Here is a 20,235-nt window from a genome sequence, read left to right on the forward strand (position 1 = left end):
TCAGTAAGAAATCTAAAATACAGTTTAGCAGAGTGCTTTTGTTCACTTATGGGTCTTATTTCACATAAAGGGCTAAAATTTCGGGGCTCATAGCTCTTATGAACTCATATGTTAAAGTATTGATAGGCTGAAACTTCCTGGCAGATTAAAACTGTGTGCCGGACCGAGTCTCGAACTCGGGACCTTTGCCTTTCGCGGGCAAGTGCTCTACAGTCTGAGCTAACCAAGCACGACTCCCGCCCCGTCCTCACAGCTTCACTTCTGCCAGTACCTCGTCTCCTCCTCCTATTGACAGGCTGTCAGTTGTACCTAAATAGATCAAATAGCAGAGTGCAGTTTCGTTAATTTTTTGAATACGAAAATTATTTAACTTCTGAATAGACTCAGTCCACTTAATGTTTATAGTTCAAGTAAATAAACTGTGAGGGACAGCAAGACACCTGATTTTTAAAACATGTAGTCAGCAACTTGCATGTGGGGAAACTGGGAAAAATACAATGACTACCCGAAATTTTGTGTTAAATAAAGACAGACACTGCTGTTAGTAATGGGGAGCATCGGTGACTATACGACAAAATGTGTCCACTAAATCCAGTTAACAGCAAATTTGTAGCGCGCTGAGGAACTGAACTTCCAGTCTTACAACAATGAGGCATGTCTCTCGATTGACAAAAAGTATGAGTTATATCGGGGAAAATCTACTGTTAAAAAAAAGAAAAGAAAAAAAGGGTAGCGGGGGAACGCCGAATACAAGACAAAAATGTGATTGTCAGCTAGCAGAAATTTGGAAAATGTGATCATATGACGTAGCGTGTTTTCTTCCGTGCACTGCCGTTCTGGTCTTGAGCGGAAAGTAGAAATAGCGAATGGGCACTAGTTTTCGCACTGTGCACATCACGACGTAAAAAGAAGTCTAGATCTTGAATCCACAAGCCTACCTGGTGGCATCTTCTCAAACGTTTTATCACGTTAATCGTTTACCAAGAATTTTGATACGGTATATATTACAGACACACAAGTTTTCCCTTCGTTAGCGAGGGTATGTCTGAATATATGAATCGGAATAAATCGTGCATCTATTGCTGTGATCATCTGACCCTGTAAGTGTGCACCGGCATCGTATCAAATAAATTTAGAAATAATGAGTATCACCAAGAACGATACTTCATTTGTCACAAAATGAAACATAGACGTACGTCCATCAGCCCAAATTTTCTCAAAAGAAACAACGTTTCTTCTCTTTCTTGCGTGCTCAATCGTGAAATTTCGTTTCGTTCTTCCTTTAAACCGTTAAAGGCCCGTAAATCGGGGGATTATTGCGGAGTGATCAAAGTGGACTTGAGTGTGATGATGATGATGATGATGATGATGATGATGATGGCTCGTGGCTGAATAAGCGTGAGAACGTTGTAACGTTATCCGTGCGACGAAGAACAAGTTAAGTGTCGGTCGTACAGATGATTGTCCCTCCGTCAAACAGCGGTACCGAGAGAACTGTAAACGACAGCCAGCAGGCGAGCGGTTAATGTTCTCGAAATAGAGATCTCACAGCATCCGAAAGGGTGGTCGCACACCAACACCAGTAATTTTAAATTTTGCGGTCGATGAGATGAAAGAGCGCATTGCATGGAGAGGACCGTAGAGCCATACTTTCAAAAAAGAGCGCCTGGAAGACGTGCTGGATACTTAGCGTGGAAAAGAGCCGGGAGCGAGTAGAGAATGGCGTATAATACGTAAACACTTTTACGACGTTATTGTTTGGCAGACCCTACGGGTAGGTGGGACAGCTCGCATTTGGCAGCTGCCCTGGTGACTGCTGAGTGAAGTCGTGTTCAAAGTGCAGTTGTTCGAAGTCGATGAGTGTGACGAACACATGTGAAGTGTACATCAATGTTTGCGTTACTGATCATGTAAATTCTAGAAGCACTTACAACAACGCTTCCATACTGCTGAGTCGATTTCTTGTTACACCAAGCTTGCTTCGTAAAAAATCGGAGAATTTTGACCCTGATGACAACAGTTAAGAACAATATTTACATTAGTCTGTGCTTTAAGGCTCAGAAACAGGGTATAAAATCAGCTTAAAATCAAGCAACTAACACAGTTAGAAAAGGCTCCAGTCTTTCCGTTGTTTTACTGGAGGCGCCAGTTTACAGAAGTTATTTGCCACTGTTGCGGAAATTTCGGAATTTAGTTATGGCACCACATTTTTTTCCTTATAAGATAATTCCTCCCATCGGAAAACTCGGAAGACCGGTTTGTTCTTGCAGTATAATAAAAATATCTAGGAATATTACGGAAAATTTAAGTCAGAAGACCATCGTGTGGCAATAAATGGCTCCCTACTCTTTGTACCAGACTGTTTCCTGACGAGACGCCATCTGGATATCAGGAATCGTCCGACGGGGCAGAGTAAAATCGCAAGGTTACTCCGCTAAGTACTTTAGATTTAGCATAAAACACATTATTTATCTGAAAATTTGAAATATATTTTACACCCATCAGTATACAAACCAGTTACGGGTGGATAACAATGTCGGACAAACGTCTGTGAAAGCTTCGTTGACAGACTCTTACCCACTTTGCAAAATTTTATAATGATATTTCTAGCTCTATTTCCGCAATGGAGCATTCGATATCATGCTTTAACTTAGGAATCGCTCTAGTCTGTTCGCGTAAACACGTGATTTACACGTAATTCCATAGGGCACACAGCGCCATATCAAAAGAGCTTGGGTGCTAGCCCGTTCTGGTCTCCATGAAATAACACCACCTGGAAATTTCTCCTGAGATATTAGGCGCAATTCCATCATGTTGCTCGTCCTACAAGTTTTCGAGACCCATCCCCTTCTGTTGAGAACACAGAAATTCACTTCATATTGCAATAAGTACGTCATTCGCCATCGTAGCGTTACCTGTGGCATTATGGAAATACCAGGTGGTTATAATTAAAGTGCAGCTACTCAAGTATGTTCAGTTCGTGCTGTATTTATTGTATGGCTGCGAAACTTGGCAGATATGGTATTTGATTAATGTGGAACCGATTTACTCTGGAAAAAAATAGTTCCAGTTGTGGCCACAAGGTTCAATTCGGGCGCTGCGTACTGTTGAGTGACGGTATGACATTTAACAAGCCATAACTTGAGTGAACAGTATAGCTACCGAGAAGAGAGACCGTGCGCTATTAGTGATACTGTTTATGTGAACGGCAGCAATGATAGTGTTGCACTGAGAGTGTATCGCCGACTCAAGGTATGAGGAGAGGTCCAATGTCAGAATGGTTTAAAGAATGCTATGATGAAATTCGAAAATATGGGTGAGCTCGGTGTGGCACCTGGAAGGGAAGGCGTCCTATCACAGTTCAAGTTCTTGATGAGGTTGCTGTTGTGTAACTGACCATGCAGCACATACGATGAGTAGAATTGGTGCTCGTGCAATATCACGAGAATATATTCCATCCCTCGGTCAACAGTATCGAAAGTATTGCAATCTATTTTACACTGGTGCCCGAAAAAGATACAGATGGTACAGCAACTGAAGCCTTATGATACGCAGAAACGTTCTGAATTTGCTCTTCCATTTCTGGCAGGGGTCGAATTTGTTGACATGTGGTCGGTAAATATTCCATCGAGTGATGAGGTACATTTTACAGTACAGGGTGCAGTGAATACACAAAGCCGGCCGCTGTGGCCGAGCGGTTCTAGGCGCTTCAGTCAGGAACCGCGCTGCTGCTACGGTCACAGGTTCGAATCCTCCCATGGGTATGGGTGTGTGTGATGTTTGTAGGTTAGTTAAGTTTAAGTAGTTCTAAGTCTAGGGGACTGATGACCTCAGATGTTAAGTCCCATAGTGCTCAGAGCCATTTGAGCCATTTTTTGAATACACAGGACTGAAGAATTTTGGATCTTGTAAAGGCGTAGGTTGCTCACGAGGGGCTATTGCACTCCCGTATGTGATTGTGTGATGTGGATTCACGAACTCCTTTATTCTCCGTCCGTTTTCCTTTGAAGAGAAAACACACAGAGGACCCGTCAGGTGTACTGCAACGTCTGCACGTTATCGAGACGTCCTTGTGCAGCATGTGATTCCAGCTTTGGAAACCACTGTTCTCATGCAAGATGGGGCAACACGTCCCATTACTCTCCCAGTGGAATATCTATTTAATGCTACCTTCCATGACTGTGTTATCTTCAGACGTTTTCAGATGCATGGATAACAAGATCAATTGATTTGAATCCAAGCGACTTTCGGTTGTGGTGGTTAGCTAAAAGAATGCATTTACTGAGGACACGTTCGGTCTCTGTCCGATGTAAAGGCCTGTATACTGGAATATGCTGCTTACATTCGACCGGAACTGCTGTGAGCAACTGTCGACCACATTGTTTTATGGATGCAGCATCCCGTCAACGTTTCTGATGCTCATATTGAACAAACGTTTAAGCAGCGGTTAATAATAAAATCAGCATTATGCCTTTGCAATTGTTTGGCACTTTTTCTGCCCACATCCCGTTGCAAAACCATTACATATGGCAACATTTCTACAATCTTCCGAGCATTCACAGCATCAGCATTTTACTTCATGGTCAAAACTGGAACTTTTTTCAGAGTACATCGGCTCTGCATTAAAGCATTAGCATATCTACCGAGATTCGATGAAATTCCACATTGGAACTCTGTGAACAGCTACACATTAATTATAACCATCGGGTGGTAAGGTGGCATCTTGAATGAATGTTAATTTCGCACTTTACATGAGATTCTATACATCGTAACAAGTAGACTGATACGTCACAGAACGTACTTCGGCGATAGTGAGCACATTTATCTATCAAAATGTACTGTATGTATTGCAACAAGATATGACACTCGATTCGACAGTATTAACACACCGAACCCAAATCCTACAGGTGAATGAGGAAAAGATGAATAAAAGCTGCTCGAAGAGACGCTTCAGTTTGGGACGGACTCGGGTTACCTGGCCACGGCCCGCGTACAGCGAAACGCTTTTAAGAGGGGTGACCTGTAGTGAGGGAGACGGCCAATGCACCAGGCGGTAGATCAAAGGTTGCAAGTGGTCGCCAAGCGCTGCCTGGATGGAGAAATTCTTTAGAAAACTGGGTTGGGGAGTTGCCAGATGGATACAAACAGGCCTGAGACTTAGTTAAAAGAGAGTCGCATTTCTGATGACGTGAAAGGTCAGTGGTGCTCTCGTGATGTACGCATGTAACTTTTAGGCGTAAGGAGCGGGCACAAAACTTCTGATTAGCTGAAATAAACTTGGAAAGGGTAGAAGTGGCGAGATTACGGCGCAGTTTGAAGGTACGCCCTTTGCAATTGGCGTAGTAGTTTCCACGAGATGAAAGATACAATCCCATTGGTCTAAAAAGCAGTGACATGAAGCACAATGGGACACAGGTGGGGGACAGTTTGCTACAAAACACAGAATACCTAAAACTTTGGGGACTCTCCTCTGAACCAGCATCAAGTGTAGAACAGGGCGCATCACGCCCTGCACGACGCAAAAAGAGAACTTTTGTGTGAACACTGCATTCACTTCGGCTGACATTCAGCTAGAAATTAGCTGAGCTCCGACAGTGGAAAATCGAAACAGCCATGTAGTTCATTGTTCTTGCGAGAACTGAGAGGGCGCTGAAGCATACAAACTGCTGCATCTAGGTGCGTGTGTGGCGCTATATTTTCCATACTAGGGACGAGTGCATGTTTTCTCACCTAACGGGAAACATAGGGCAGTTCCAACCGATAACAACAGTAAGGATTTCTATTAGATTTTTATATTATTTTCAGAGGGCGAGGGCAGTCATGCATCCAAAAACAAATCGCACTATAGGTAAATGCCGCGGGCAGAGGCGTAAAATTTTTGGATCACCAGCTTGTGTCCACTGTGAACACGAGCAATCTTGAGTAATCTCTAGACTAGATTGTCATCCTAAATAGTACCGAACTTAGAACCTGGAATCGGATGATTTGACGTAATATTGGCCAACTAAGACAGTGCTTCACTGTGTAGATGTAAGAAAGAAATTGTAGAGAACCTTCTATTTACATTTAATATTGCTGTGTTCAGTGTTATTTCTGCTAATCAGGACGTAATACGTTATCTTGACAATTGTTCTGAAATGGTCATGTCACACTTTATGTAAACCTGTGTGTAAATAAACCAATTTTGTACAGCTAAACACCGATGTGGACTGTCGTAGAATAAAGGTCCCTTCCTACACCATTAATTTATTGTATTGACGCTAACGCACTCACAGGGTGTTTTTGCTGATGCCTGATGAATGTGAAAAGGAGTGAAGTGTCAGACGGTACATGGGTCAACCGCCCCGCCTACCAGAACCCCGACTAAAATAGTGGAGGACCTTCTGCGCCACAAATCGAAGAATTATGCTTGGTGACGTAGCCGACCCGTTGGAAAGCTGAAGACACCACTCGTCGCAAAACTGCCATCTGCATACTGGTTTCCCAACACACACTCTACTAATTCATGGCTTTGCAAATAATGGAGAGCAGTCTGAACAGACGTTCCGAATTTGGTTTTTGAATTTCATGGAAACTTGGAGTTTTAAAGTTGTTTTGTGTCCTAAAATTTTCTACATTTAATTGTTCAGCTCTTCTTCTCAAGAAAATCGTCTTAACTGCATATAAATCGCTGTATTTGATGAATTTTTAAAATTGATTAAGATTCCTTATGTCTGTCTAATACTACATACGAATATAACAGACTTAGGAAGGTTTCAAAATTAAAGTCAAATGCGAAGTATTGATTTCATCAGTTTGCAGAACAAAAAAACATTAAATATCCAGAAATAGTTCTTTGGCAAACAACAACAAATAATCTGACTACCAACGAAGTTCTTTACTCTGTTCCTTATACCAGCATATTTAGTGTGCGACCATTTCTTACAGAAATGATACTTTAACCAATGTTAAACAGGCTTTGACTGCGAATACAATTCGTCGCAGTACAAGCAATGGCAGTCAACTGAATCATCAGCCATGTCATCAAAGATTATCTTCCCTCACAGAATATTTATTTTCCAAAATTAATTTGTTTTTTAGGTTTGGTTCGGGAACACGTTTTTCTTGCTAGAGATTCTCTTAATATTTGTGCCTAAGTTGTTTTACATACGGACTTTTGGCTAACACAGTGGAAATCTTCTCGGGCGTTTGTCTTCTGTGGAGTCTGCTAGCCCAATGATTTGAAATGGGAGGAACGGAACAGATGTGGCACTGTTGGTGATGGAGAGGCTTTCTATTTTGAAACAAGCATATACACTACACTGGCAGTTTTATTAGCCTATTGGGTTGCTCAGTTGTTACATTTCCTTTATTTTTAGTAAGAGTGATCGGCCCAGTAGGAATTCCGGTTTCGTTCATCCTAAACCCAGATACTGGAATGTCTCTGGTTGCCGCCAGAGCAAACGGATGCTCTGGGAATGTGTCCGGGTTGAGAATCCCGAGTGCAGCGTGTTCAAAGCCACTTTCAGCAGTAACAATAGTTGCTGCTTTCCCATAAGTTTTAGCAGATAAAGGACAGATTTCGATTGAGTAATAGTTCTTCCAGGATCGCACTTGAACAATCTAGTTGCTTCTTGACCATAGTAGGTGAGCCGTGTGCGGCCGGTGTTGGTGCCATTGGTAGGTTGGCATCGTGTAATAGCGATAGTGGCGTCTCGTTTTCTTCTTCTGTTTACTGGCGCCACTACGTTTGCTTGCATTATCTGCCTGCGAGTGGCAGCAGCAGCATTTATCGATATGTAGTACCTGTACTATCTTTGGAAGGACGTGAAGTGTTTTCCGGGTCAGGTGTGTCGGTAGTTCGGTTGGGATGGAGCAAGAGAGAGGTCCAGCAGTGCGAGCACATGCCGGGTCTGCTGGCGGCACACAGGCATTGCCGGATCGAGGGGCTGTAGTTGCGAGGGCCACAACCTTGTTATTCACCGGACCCAGCACGTTGAGTTGAGTGAACATTAATCCAGTAGTGAAACCTCCATTTGTGATCACGCTGTTTGTTCGTGTGTTGCTGCTCGAGGGTCGCCGTGAGACAAACAGCAGCAAGTGGAGCGTGTCGAGTTGGCGGTATCTATTAGCCGTCTTTTAGTACCTGTTATTAGTTTTTTAATTTTGTATTATTATTTGGTGAAGTGCAACCAGCGGTATTTTACTGCCTAGTGGCCGCTAACGCCCCAGTTACCTGCCCTGGAGGTTAGCGTATTTTTGCCGCAGTGTACTGTTCCTCGTCTTGCCGATGCTGTCCGGGATGATGTGTAGTTCGACAGCCTCGTTGATTGCGGTGTGGATTGTGGTTTCTTTGTCTACCTTGGTTGTACTGGTTCCTTCCGCCTTTCGATGTTTTAAACACCAGATTCTGAAGATGCCCTCGCTTGAATTATTCCATTGTTGTACTGGTCATCACACGTTAGGTGGATTTGGTGAAAGGATTGATAGGCGTTTAGCCTGTCCCTTGTTTGAGTTGCCATCCTGTTAGGTGAGCATAACTCTTGGCTGCTTGTCTCACCACTTACGCAAATGCAGGGACTTTTCTCAGGTCGATCCTTGGAGCACTTTCTATGGATCACTCTGTTTTTTTTATTTGGTCTGATTGTGTCAGTTATTTAAAAATAATATTTTGTTTAAATTATTCCTATTGCTTGTGGCCTTCAGCTGACAAATAATTTGAATTATTCTTAATAAGGCCTTCAGCTGTCAGTGTAGCTTGTGTTACAGTCAATTTTTTTTAAAGAGTGTTTAACGACTTTTTTGGTATTTTTAACGCGTAATTGTTTTCCTCATTTGTGATTCAGGCCTTTAACCGTTAATTATTCTGAAGTATTGCTTGTGGTTGGTTGGTTGGTTGTTTTGGGGAAGAAGACCAGACAGCGAGGTCATCAGTCTCATCGGATTAGGGAAGGACGGGGAAGGAAGTCGGCCGTGCCCTTTCAAAGGAACCATCCCGGCATTTGCCTGGAGCGATTTAGGGAAATCACGGAAAACCGAAATCAGGATGGCCGGATGCGGGATTGAACCGTCGTCCTCCCGAATGCGAGTCCAGTGTCTAACCATTGCGCCACCTCGCTCGGTTATTGCTTGTGGTCTTCAGCCGACAAATAATTTTGAATTCTCTCTTAATAAGGCCTTCAGCCGTCAGTGTAGCTTGTGTTGCAGTTAATTTTTTTTAAATGATTGTTTTTAAAAAAATTATTTCCATTAAAAAAGTGTATATGTTTGCTAAGCTAAAGAAAAATCGAGATACTTTCATAGGATTTGTCGACCTCGAAAAGGGCTTCGAGAACGTGAAATGGTGGAAGAGGTTTGCAATTCTGAGAAAAATACGGTTAAGCTATAGAGAAAGGCGAGTAATACACATTACGTACAAGAGCCAAGAGGGACCAATTAGAGTGGAACACCAAAAACGAAGTGCTCGATTAAAAAGCGTGTAAGACAGGACTGTAGCCTTTCGCTCCTACTGTTCAACCTATACGTCGAAGAAACAACGACGGAAATAAAAGACAGATTCAACAGTGGAATCACAATTCAAGGTGAAAGAATATCAATGATAAGATTCACTGACGACATTACTATCCTCAGTGACAGCGAGGAAGAATTACGGGATCTAGGGAATGGAATGAACAGTCCAATAAAACACTGAATGCAGATTGAGAGTAAACCGAAGAAAGAAGAAAATAACGAGAAGTAGCAGAAATGAGAACAGCGAGGAACTTAGGATTAGGGTTGGTGATCATGAAGTAGATGAAGTTAAGGATTCCTGCTACCTAGGCACAGAGCAAGTATGACATAATAAGCAAACTAGCACTGGCAAAATGGGCATACCTAGTCAAGAGAAGTCTACTGGTATTCAAAATAGGCCTTAATTTGTGGAAGAAGTTTCTGAGGATGTGCGTTTGGAGCACAGAATTATATGGTAGTGAAATACTGACTGTGGGAAAAACGGAAAAGAAGAGAATAGAAGTGTTTGAGCTGTGGTGCTACAGGAGAATGTTGAAAACTAGGTTGACTGATAAGGTAAGGAATGAGGATGTTCTCCAGAGAATCGGCGAGGAAAGGAATGTATGCGAAACACTGCTAAGAAGAAAGAACAGGATTGTAGGACATCTGGTAAGACATCAAGGAATAATTTCCACAGTACTAATGAGAGCTGTAGAAGAAAACAGAGTTTCAAATAAATCAAGCAAATAATTGAGGACGTAGGCTTAAAGTGCTTCTCCGAGATGAAGAAGTTGGCACAGGAGCGGTATTCGTGGAGGGCCGCATTGAAACAGTGAGGAGACTGAAGACGGGGAAAAAAGAGGATGAGACATCTAACAGTTGAAGACTATGTGTGCAATGAGCGGGTAAATTTACCAAAATTATACCAGTTTCTTGGAATAACTGACATCTTCATAAGTCTTGTGGCTTGAACTTCCAAAGAAGTGTTATAAACCCATTGCAAAACTTTCCATTCGGTTTCTCTTGTAACACCAACTATTCCTAATGCAGCCCCATCAGGTAGTTTTTCTATTTGTTTCTGGGACAATTCAGCATGGGTATAATGACTTCAGTTTATTACAGTCACACACACGCTTTTTTCTGCACTGGTTAACGAACCAATTGCTTCTTTCCAGTCTGAGCAAACAAATTTACAACTTCCCGTGCTTAGACTAGCCTTGTCCGTGTAGTAAACGTTGCGGGGAGAAATTACTTATTTCTTCAGAACTTCTTCGTGAATAAAAAATAACTGTAGCATCATAGGCTTGTTATAACCAGCTGCGCTGGCGCCCGATGATGCCACAGGTTCTCGAAGACTAATTCCTGAATTTCTCTTTAAAAGACTAGCAACTCAGTCCCAGCCAATCATTTCCTGCTCTTCCATAATCTGTTATTTACTTTTGCTATTTGGGTTGCAAGTTGTCTTACTTCGGCCACAGACATGCCAAACAAATGTTACTCCGAAAATTTCACATGGTTAATAAGCTCACTTTTCGGTTCCGCTCTTAACGTTAGCTGATACCATCCCAACTGCCTCTCAACACCACTGAAGATTTTTTTTCTGTTTCTTGCTCGTTTTCGAAGTGTAGCCTGAGGATCTGAAAATTGCTTCGATGTATATATCCAGCCCATCTCACCACTGCTAACGGCGGTTATTACCCTCTGCAGCTGTGCTTCTTCTCGACACTGTACTGTAGATATTCTTCCTGAATTTGCTCCCATTCCGAAAAAAATTACAGTCTGGACATATAGTTTTTATACATCCAGTGGAATATCCTCCTGTGTGGAACAGATGGGCAAAAACAGGAAATAAATACTAATAAAATCTTTAAAAATATATTTTGAAGTCTTTTATTAACTTTTTGACTTGAAGACTTGATTATTCAGTTTTCATGTAATTAAATTAATAAATAACGAGCAAACGCTTGTGTTTGGAAACATGATTAGACGAATTGAATTGTGTGTTCAACAACAGGGGGGGGGGGGGGGGACGACACTTTCAACATTTAATTTGAAAATTTTTAATTAAAAATTAATATTCAATAAATTAATAACTTGTATTTCGCTAGGTTTCATTTCGGTATATTCACAGCGGCATACGGCACGCGCGGCTAACAATCATACGGCACTGCGGAGAGACGTTTTGAACACCCCATACTACGCAGTTTATAAAGCGCGGAACTATGCCTGATAAATAAACAAACACGCACCGGATATAGGATTTTAAGCTAATGAATACGACAAAATTTAATACAAGTGCTTCTTCTCAGAAGGTGAGGCAACTGTCAGCACCCGTAATTCTCAAACGAATGGTGTACACTGCTTTATCTTCAGCAGGAACGCAGTTCCTCCCTCGCTGACGACTTAGCCGACACTGACCTGAACTAACCAAAACAAATTTCAACTGTGTTTACCAGGAATGTGAATGTACTCGTATTAATCGACCTGGCTATTTGAAATGATTACAATTGATTTGGTGAGCAATTCTTTTATTGCTGAAATGTGATGCAGTTTTTATGCGGTTTGACGGCGTGTGACCAATTTTACACTATCCAACCTGTAGTAGGAGCATGCTCTATTGCATTATAGGAAAAACTACAAATTTAAATGGTAGTGGTTTCCTCTCATGTTTGTGTTGTGGCAGAAGTTTTCAAAAAAAATGGTTCAAATGGCTCTGAGCACTATGGGACTCAACTGCTGAGGTCATTAGTCCCCTAGAACTTAGAACTAGTTAAACCTAACTAACCTAAGGACATCACAAACATCCATGCCCGAGGCAGGATTCGAACCTGCGACCGTTGCGGTCTTGCGGTTCCAGACTGCAGCGCCTTTAACCGCACGGCCACTTCGGCCGGCGCAGAAGTTTTCAGTTTGAGTGAATGCAGCACAAGGTATATACATGGTAGGCTTTGAGCGTTTGGTATTTCGTAATTAACTTTTGAATGTGAATTGAGACCAGGCCGTTGAGCGAACTTCCTTAGTGTTTATATTCAAGTTTCAGTGCATTTAATAGGAACAGTTAGAATGTATTATCTTTCATCATTTTGGAGAGCACAGTTGATTCAGTCGTTGTTACCGTAATCTTAAGAATTAGATGGCTTCCCGATACTGGGCAAATTGGTTAGAACACATTTGTAGCCTAGAAAGGTTTGCATGTTTCTTAAGTTGCAAATCTCTCGTGCAGTGTGAATCAGATTTAAGTGCCATTACAGAGCGTTGCGCTGTGGGTTTAACACCTGTACTATTAAGTAGCTTAATTCACAAACGGCAGTTGCTAATAAAGGGCTACTATACTGCATTTTTCATTTAGTAGTCTTTAACCACATCAGTATAAATTGTACTGCACAGCTGACCGTACTCGTCCTGAATTTCTTATAATTATTAGATCTGAAGCAGATATTTTTTCTTAAGCTAACCGTGTGTTATCTTCGGGTCAATATGACACGAAAAGGAATTTTTTCTACTGCAACTTTTTAATAGTTTAAAAGGTATTGCTCCAAAATTGATGACTTTATTTTTCTAAACAATCTAAATACCTTAAAGCTCAACTTAAAAAAATTATTTTTCTCCCCCCTTGCTAAAACTTGTAATACTTGTGTTCCTCGGGTCAGTATGACCTGGGGGGGGGGGGGGGGGGAGGCTTAAAAATTCACACAATGTACAAATAAAATTGTTAAGTTTTATTTCTACATGCCTGAGGTACATGAAAAAGAATAAAGAAAATATCTGATTCCTTATTGTTGAAATCTGTGAAGGTTAGCCGGCCGTTGTGGCCGAGCGGTTCTAGGTGCTACAGTCCGGAACCGCGCGACCGCTACGGTTGCAGGTTCGAATCCTGCCTTGGGCATGGATGTGTGTTATGTCCTTAGGTTAGTTAGACTGCCACGAAATGAACAGTCAGCAGCTGCTGTTAGAAGACTACAAACATGAAGCCCATCGACACCAAGCTCCAGTGGTAGCAGCCAAAACTCCAAACTTGCTACATGCAAACTCCGTCCATCAAATTGTGACAACAAGACATCAGTGAGGTGTTTAAATTGTAACGAAAATGTTTGTAAATCTCTCGCGACATACCATTGCCTGAAATGTAGCCTTCTAAGTAAAATTCTATTCTCATTTTTACCGTGATTTTCATTTTACGTGCTAAGTAAATCTCTCTTGGGCAACAGTTCATTGAGGGCCTGATCTATATCACTGTTGATACTGTTGGCATGTAATATTGTAAAATTTGTTTATATTGTAACAAATAAACCAACATTTAAAATTACAATAATTTTTAACAATTTGTAATCATGCCCTTTAAATACCATACTGCGTTATTATGCCCCAAAAGAGCATATGTGTATAATTTTTTTCATCAAGGTAGCAGGATTAACCTGTAACATTTATTACGTTTAGTGCCATATAAAATAGAGGTGGCTTTAAAAAATTCCAAAGTTTAAATTATTTGTGGCCGTTTATGCCAAGCCAAGTCAAGCTCAGTATCCAATTTTTTTTAACATTTATGTTGTTGTTGTTCTGGTCTTCAGTCCTGAGACTGGTTTGATGCAGCTCTCCATGCTACTCTATTCTGTGCAAGCTTCTTCATCTCCCAGTACCTACTGCAACCTACATCCTTCTGAATCTGCTTAGTGTATTCATCTCTTTGTCTCCCTCTACGATTTTTACCCTCCACGCTGCCCTCCAGTACTAAATTGGTGATCCCTTGATGCCTCAGAACATGTCCTACCAACCGATCCCTTCTTCTGGTCAAGTTGTGCCACAAACGTCTCTTGTCCCAAATCCTATTCAGTACTTCCTCATTAGTTATGTGATCTACCCATCTAATCTTCAGCATTCTTCTGTAGCACCACATTTCAAAAGCTTCTATTCTCTTCTTGTCCAAACTATTTATCGTCCATGTTTCACTTCCATACATGGCTACACTCCATACAAATACTTTCAGAAATGACTTCCCGACACTTTAATCTATACTCGATGTTAACAAATTTCTCTTCTTCAGAAACGCTTTCCTTGCCATTGCCAGTCTACATTTTACATCCTCTCTACTTCGACCTTCATCAGTTATTTTGCTACCTAAATAGCAAAACTCCTTTACTACTTTAAGTGTCTCATTTCCTAATCTAATTCCCTCAGCATCACTCGACTTTATTCGACTACATTCCATTATCCTCGTTTTGCTTTTATGCCTTGGTTTAAAACTATAAAGTGTTTTAGCTTTCTGACAAAAAATTGTTGGGGCTCTGTTTATGCTTTAAATGTAATCTTAGTTTTTAGTCCGTTGTAGTGATTTGACTGTAACTGCCCTCCTACCAATGCCTGTGGATACTGTCACGTGATTCTTCAATGGCGACTGGAGTTGCTGGGTTGTGACTGTTTGCGTCGGTGTCTATCGAAATATTCTTTTTCTAAATTTGGTTTTGTATTCTTATAGAAGACGTATGAATTCAAGATCTAAATAGTTTCATTATAAGAAATATATTAAAATAAATTTTTATTGAACTTCGAAATATTATTTCCATTTACTTGTTGTGGCTTGGCCCTCCCACCCAACAGTTAATTATGCTGACGCCAAAGTGGTGCACTATTTCAACAATATTTCAGAGAAGCCGCTTCAGCAGAAGGTGGGCTAAACTCCTTACAAACAGAGACGCCTTACTGAAGTGGACCCATATTTTGTTGTGATGATTGCATAATTTTTGTGTGTTACTTATAAATTTAAAGACACCTCAAACATAATACGGAGCTGTAGGCCTGAAATCTTGAACGATTATTTATTTTCTTCGTTGTTACTTCATCGCCTTCGCCCCATATTGGTGGAGGGGAGGGGTGGACGTCCAATCAGTCCGCTCTTCAGCTAATTGATACGTAGTATACACAGAGACGAAAAGATAACAAATCAACGGGTGATATTTTTACAAGTGATTTTAAAATCTGTAAAGATCAATTTAATAAATGCCATATATAAAACAAAACTTGGTTCTTGTCAACATTAATTTTAAAACAGTGATATTAAACGGTAAAACAAAAACAATAAGAATAAACTTTTGGGGAATTTTGTTGTTTTGTACATAATTAAGTACAGTTTATGGCAATAACGAAATAATGTGTCAGCTTTCGGAACTCTCGGTTTTGCATTTTTGTGTAAGTGGGAGTTTTAGTGCTTTTCCATTTTCCATTTGTTCGGACAAATGTACAAGATCCCTAACAGATGCACCAGTTCACGAGTTTTCTTTCAGGCTGAAAAATCCAATATTTTTACGCTGGACACACACAATAGCTTATGCTAACTGTTCACTTCCCTTGTTAAATGATCGCTTGTAGTCACACTTACTCGATTTCGTCGCTCTCTCAATCAAAGGATCTGTCCTCGGAGGACCTGCTACCTTGTGGATAACTTTTCCCGATAATTTACTTTTATGTTCCGAGAATGAGATTTTCACTCTGCAGCGGAATGTGTATGGTTCAAATGGCTCTGAGCACTATGGGACTCAACTGCTGAGGTCATAAGTCCCCTAGAACTTAGAACTACTTAAACCTAACTAACCTAAGGACAACACACACATCCATGCCTGAGGCGGGATTCGAACCTGCGACCGTAGCGGTCGCGCGGTTCCAGACTGTAGCGCCAGAACCGCTCGGCCACCAGCGGCCGGCAGCGGAATGTGTACCAATATGAAAGTTCCTGGCAAATTAAAGCTGTGTGCCGGACTGAAACTCGAACGCGGGACCTTTGCCTTTCGCTGGCAAGTGCTCTACCAACTGTGCCAACCGAGCACGATTCACGACGCGTCTCATAGCTTTACTTTTCTGTTAGCATTTAAAATAGATTCAACATAGTTCATGATTTCACTGCACACGAAAGCCGATTCCCGCATAGTAAACAACCAACTCCAAACACAAACAGCCGTTAAATGATTAAACTCAAGTAGTAATATCTACCAACATGGTCACTTGACTAGATGAGACGCTGAGATCCATAAGGGCCTAAAGTACTCCGCAGTCGATGCCACATTTAAGTAAATATCAGAGAAACCAGTGCTGCAGCTTTTTGTGAATTTTCATATTATACAGTGTGGGCCTCCAGCACAGACGGAGGAGTCTCACGATCACATCAACAGATTTCAGAAGAATGAATAAATGCTACAATCTCATAATCGATGGAAATGTGATTTAGGTCCTTATGGTACTCAAGTCCTGAAATGGATTACTGTATGATGAAATTATTATATATTCTATTACTCATTCAGAAACGCACAAAACAGGTTTACTGTCAGTATGACTTTAACATATACTGATGTCCGACCTAATTTTACTATATAGTGAATGAATTGGCGTATCTGAGGAGTTGCTATCATGTGAACGGATTTATACCGAGCGAAGTGGATATTAGTCTGCCGCAGTTTGCTACCACCTACCCGGCGGCACTGCCCTAAACTCCTAGTTGAGTGGGGAGGGTTATCTGCGCTCATCGTGACCCGTGCACGTTGTTTATCAAATCCGTACGTATTTGGCCCCTAAGCGAGGCCTATGGGAAAGACAGACCGCGGCGCGTAAGTCACGAAGATAGGCCAGTGTTCGCTCGCTCGCTCAACTCAGCAGACAAAATGCTTTTCCAAACCTGTTAACTCGCAACTGGGTGCGTACGTACTAACGAGAATTGCATCTTCTACTGGAATCTGATATTCTGAATTCTGATTTATTGTTAGTCGTACAAGAAAATTTAAGATCAACTATCGACATTGCTTTTTTATAGCATTTAGTCTCTTCTGCGTAACAGTCCTCATTTGACACAAGATTTGATGTATTATGCAACTGACGCTCATTTTGGCGTTATTTTAATTTTATTGAATCCCACTACAGCGGTAACAAATTATTAATAGGCCTATGGACTTCCTACCGTTGTGGGACAACTAAACAATGAAACTGCATAACAGTGTATACCAGTAGCAGGTGCTATTCTCGTTTGTACATACACACCCAGTAACGATTTAACAGGTGTAGAAAAGCAGTTTGTTTGCTGAGCTGAGAGAGCGGGCAAGCGAACTCGGCCTACCTTCGTGACGTACGCACCGCAGCCCGTCTTTCTCGTTGGCCTCGGCCCGTAAGGCAGTTACGATACGCCAATTGCGCATGTGCAAACGCTCCTTAAAATATGCACAACTGAAGGTGTGCTCACAACCCTGATGGCAAGTCTCACGGGGTCTAGAGGAGCAGTAGCGCGGTAGATTTAAGCGCCGTATCTTTCAGACCGCAGCATCTATGTTACGTTTAGTAGCGTTCAAAGAAAAATGACCGATATCTCCGCAAGGTGTGGAAGGTTAAGCCGTCGGCACACGGACCGTGCTGTCGAACGTTAACGTCGAGCGTGCCAAGTTCAACGTGCTGCTGAACGCTCAGGAACGATGCGACTTGTGCATACGGTACGTGGGCCCCAACGTGGTATACGCGATCGCAACGCACTCCAGCGGCAGTTTGAGGGATGTTTCTAGTCTGTAAATCACACTGTTTACTCTACGGGCGCTCGTAAAATTTGAAACGTCCTGTGCGCAGCTCGTGGTCGTGCGGTAGCGTTCTCGCTTCCCACGCCAGGGTTCCCGGGTTCGATTCCCGGCGGGGTCAGGGATTGTCTCTGCCTCGTGATGACTGGGTGTTGTGTGCTGTCGTTAGGTTTAAGTAGTTCTAGGGGACTGATGATCATAGATGTTACGTCCCATAGTGCTCAGAGCCATTTCAACCATTTTTGAAACGTCCCCTTAGAAAAATTAATGAATAACTGTGCTGATAAACCTCTTACATTATTTGCTTTCCAAACAGCTGAGCAAAACTGAACGTACTCAGACATTACTCTCTTTACTTATTCTGATCATCACTAAATTGACACACAATATTTTTAACACAACGCAATCTGACTTTCAATAATCCCTGAAGAAGAATGGCCCTGACTAACAATAACCTATACCTTTCATGAATCACTTACCTCACAAAAATCTTTGTTACTCGAACTACTGCAATACAGCGAGCGCCACTACTGCCAGCCAGCTAAATAAAAGATTCTAACTACTGAAGTCACTAACTACTGATAGGCATAGTCAGCAAATGAAAGATTTTGATAAAGAACAAACAATGTCTTTGCCTTAATAATGTTCAAAAGACATCATATATATATGTATCAGTTCATGATATCCAATAATACAAATTTATTCTTTCTAATGGACACACGTCCAGATCATCCGCTCTCAAAACTCCGCCATCTCCCTCCCCACATCCACCACTGCTGGCGGCTCACCTCCAACTGCGCAACGCTACGTGCTCTTAACAGCCAACTGCCCAACACTACAATAGCATATACTCCAACAATGCAAACCAACCACAGCCTTCACACAGCACTGTCAGCGATTTTCATATAGAGCACTACGTGGCGTTACTAACATAAAAACCTAAACAGCTTACTTACAAATTCCCACGTTAGCTCTATTAAAACGCACATTTCCTCCATCGTCCACGAAAAGGAAAGTACCATGTCCAATCAATAAGGACATAGGCTTATAAAAGTTCCACTACAAACAGTGCGGTACAAATTTGGAATACTTCTCCGCATAAGATAAACATTATCTCATCATTTTAGTAAAACCCCAAGGTCAGTCTTACATGATCACTGTTCCTACACAGTAGCAGAATCACTGCAACATGTGAATTACGAAGCGTAAAAGAAAAAGGAGCAAAATATCTTGATACATGTAGCGCAAGCTGTCCTGTAGATTAAGCCAATCGAGCAAACTCACCCCTCAGAAAAAGGTGAACTTATATTTACATAACATCAAATATTATAGTATATACTTATATTAAACCAATAATAAAGTATCAGAACCTAATAAAAACGATAATGTTAGGGAAAAAAAATTTTGAAGTATTATGACACGAACCACTGCCTCAACAAAAACTCAGTACTGGACAGAAAAGCTACTCATTACGCTTTTTTTATGTCATTTTGTTCGCTTAGCTTCGTTGCTTCTGTTCGGGGCGGACGTCGTAATACATCCATTTAACTTCGTTGATGATCGATTAACTCAGTTCTTTTATTACAGAGGACGCATAACCCTCTGACCGAACACGCAGAGCTACCGTGCCGGCGTAAAATATGTGGAACGCTTCATGATTTTGCGTATCATCCTTGCGCAGGGGCCATGCTAATGTTCTCTGTATCGTTCCAATTTTAGTATATGTACCGCCGAAGCGAGTACATACGCTAAACCAACAACAGGCACCTTTTACTTACTCATATTGTGTTACCCATTGCTAAAAACGTTAATCGTAGATAATTGTGTTACTAACTGAAATTTGTATATAACAAATTGTACCAAGAACAATGCGTTTTGGGAGGATCTTCAGTGTGTCGCTGCCTTCAAATAGCCTACTCTCATAATACGCAAGTTACAATAATTCTTTTGCCACGAATATGATGTTTCTCATTATTTTATTGGAACGAATCACACAACTAACAACGGGTTTTCCAGTGATTCTCAATTTGCTGGTGCTCAGAAACGGCATATATACATATAGGCTTGAAATGAATACCAATATGGCGCCTCATAACTCTGTACTGAAGGGAGACGGCCTGCGTGTGACGTAGGTGGCGTTGTGCCATCTCATTGGTCAACGCTCAGACGCACGCTCAGAATGTCTGACATGCCAGATATTGCTATGCACATTCGGAAAGACTCCCGA

At 41.5% G+C, this 20,235-nt stretch overlaps 1 non-coding gene across 1 annotated transcript; it reads right to left on the minus strand.

Moving 5' to 3' along the window:
- Positions 1 to 19,644: 19,644 nt before the first annotated feature.
- LOC126191736 (U6 spliceosomal RNA) lies at positions 19,645 to 19,751 on the minus strand. The gene has a single exon (XR_007538455.1). It is a non-coding gene; the product is annotated as a U6 spliceosomal RNA (small nuclear RNA).
- Between the last annotated feature and the right edge of the window lie 484 nt (positions 19,752 to 20,235).

The sequence above is a fragment of the Schistocerca nitens genome, chromosome 6, assembly GCF_023898315.1.
Source record: "Schistocerca nitens isolate TAMUIC-IGC-003100 chromosome 6, iqSchNite1.1, whole genome shotgun sequence".
Taxonomy (NCBI): Eukaryota; Metazoa; Arthropoda; class Insecta; order Orthoptera; family Acrididae; genus Schistocerca; species Schistocerca nitens.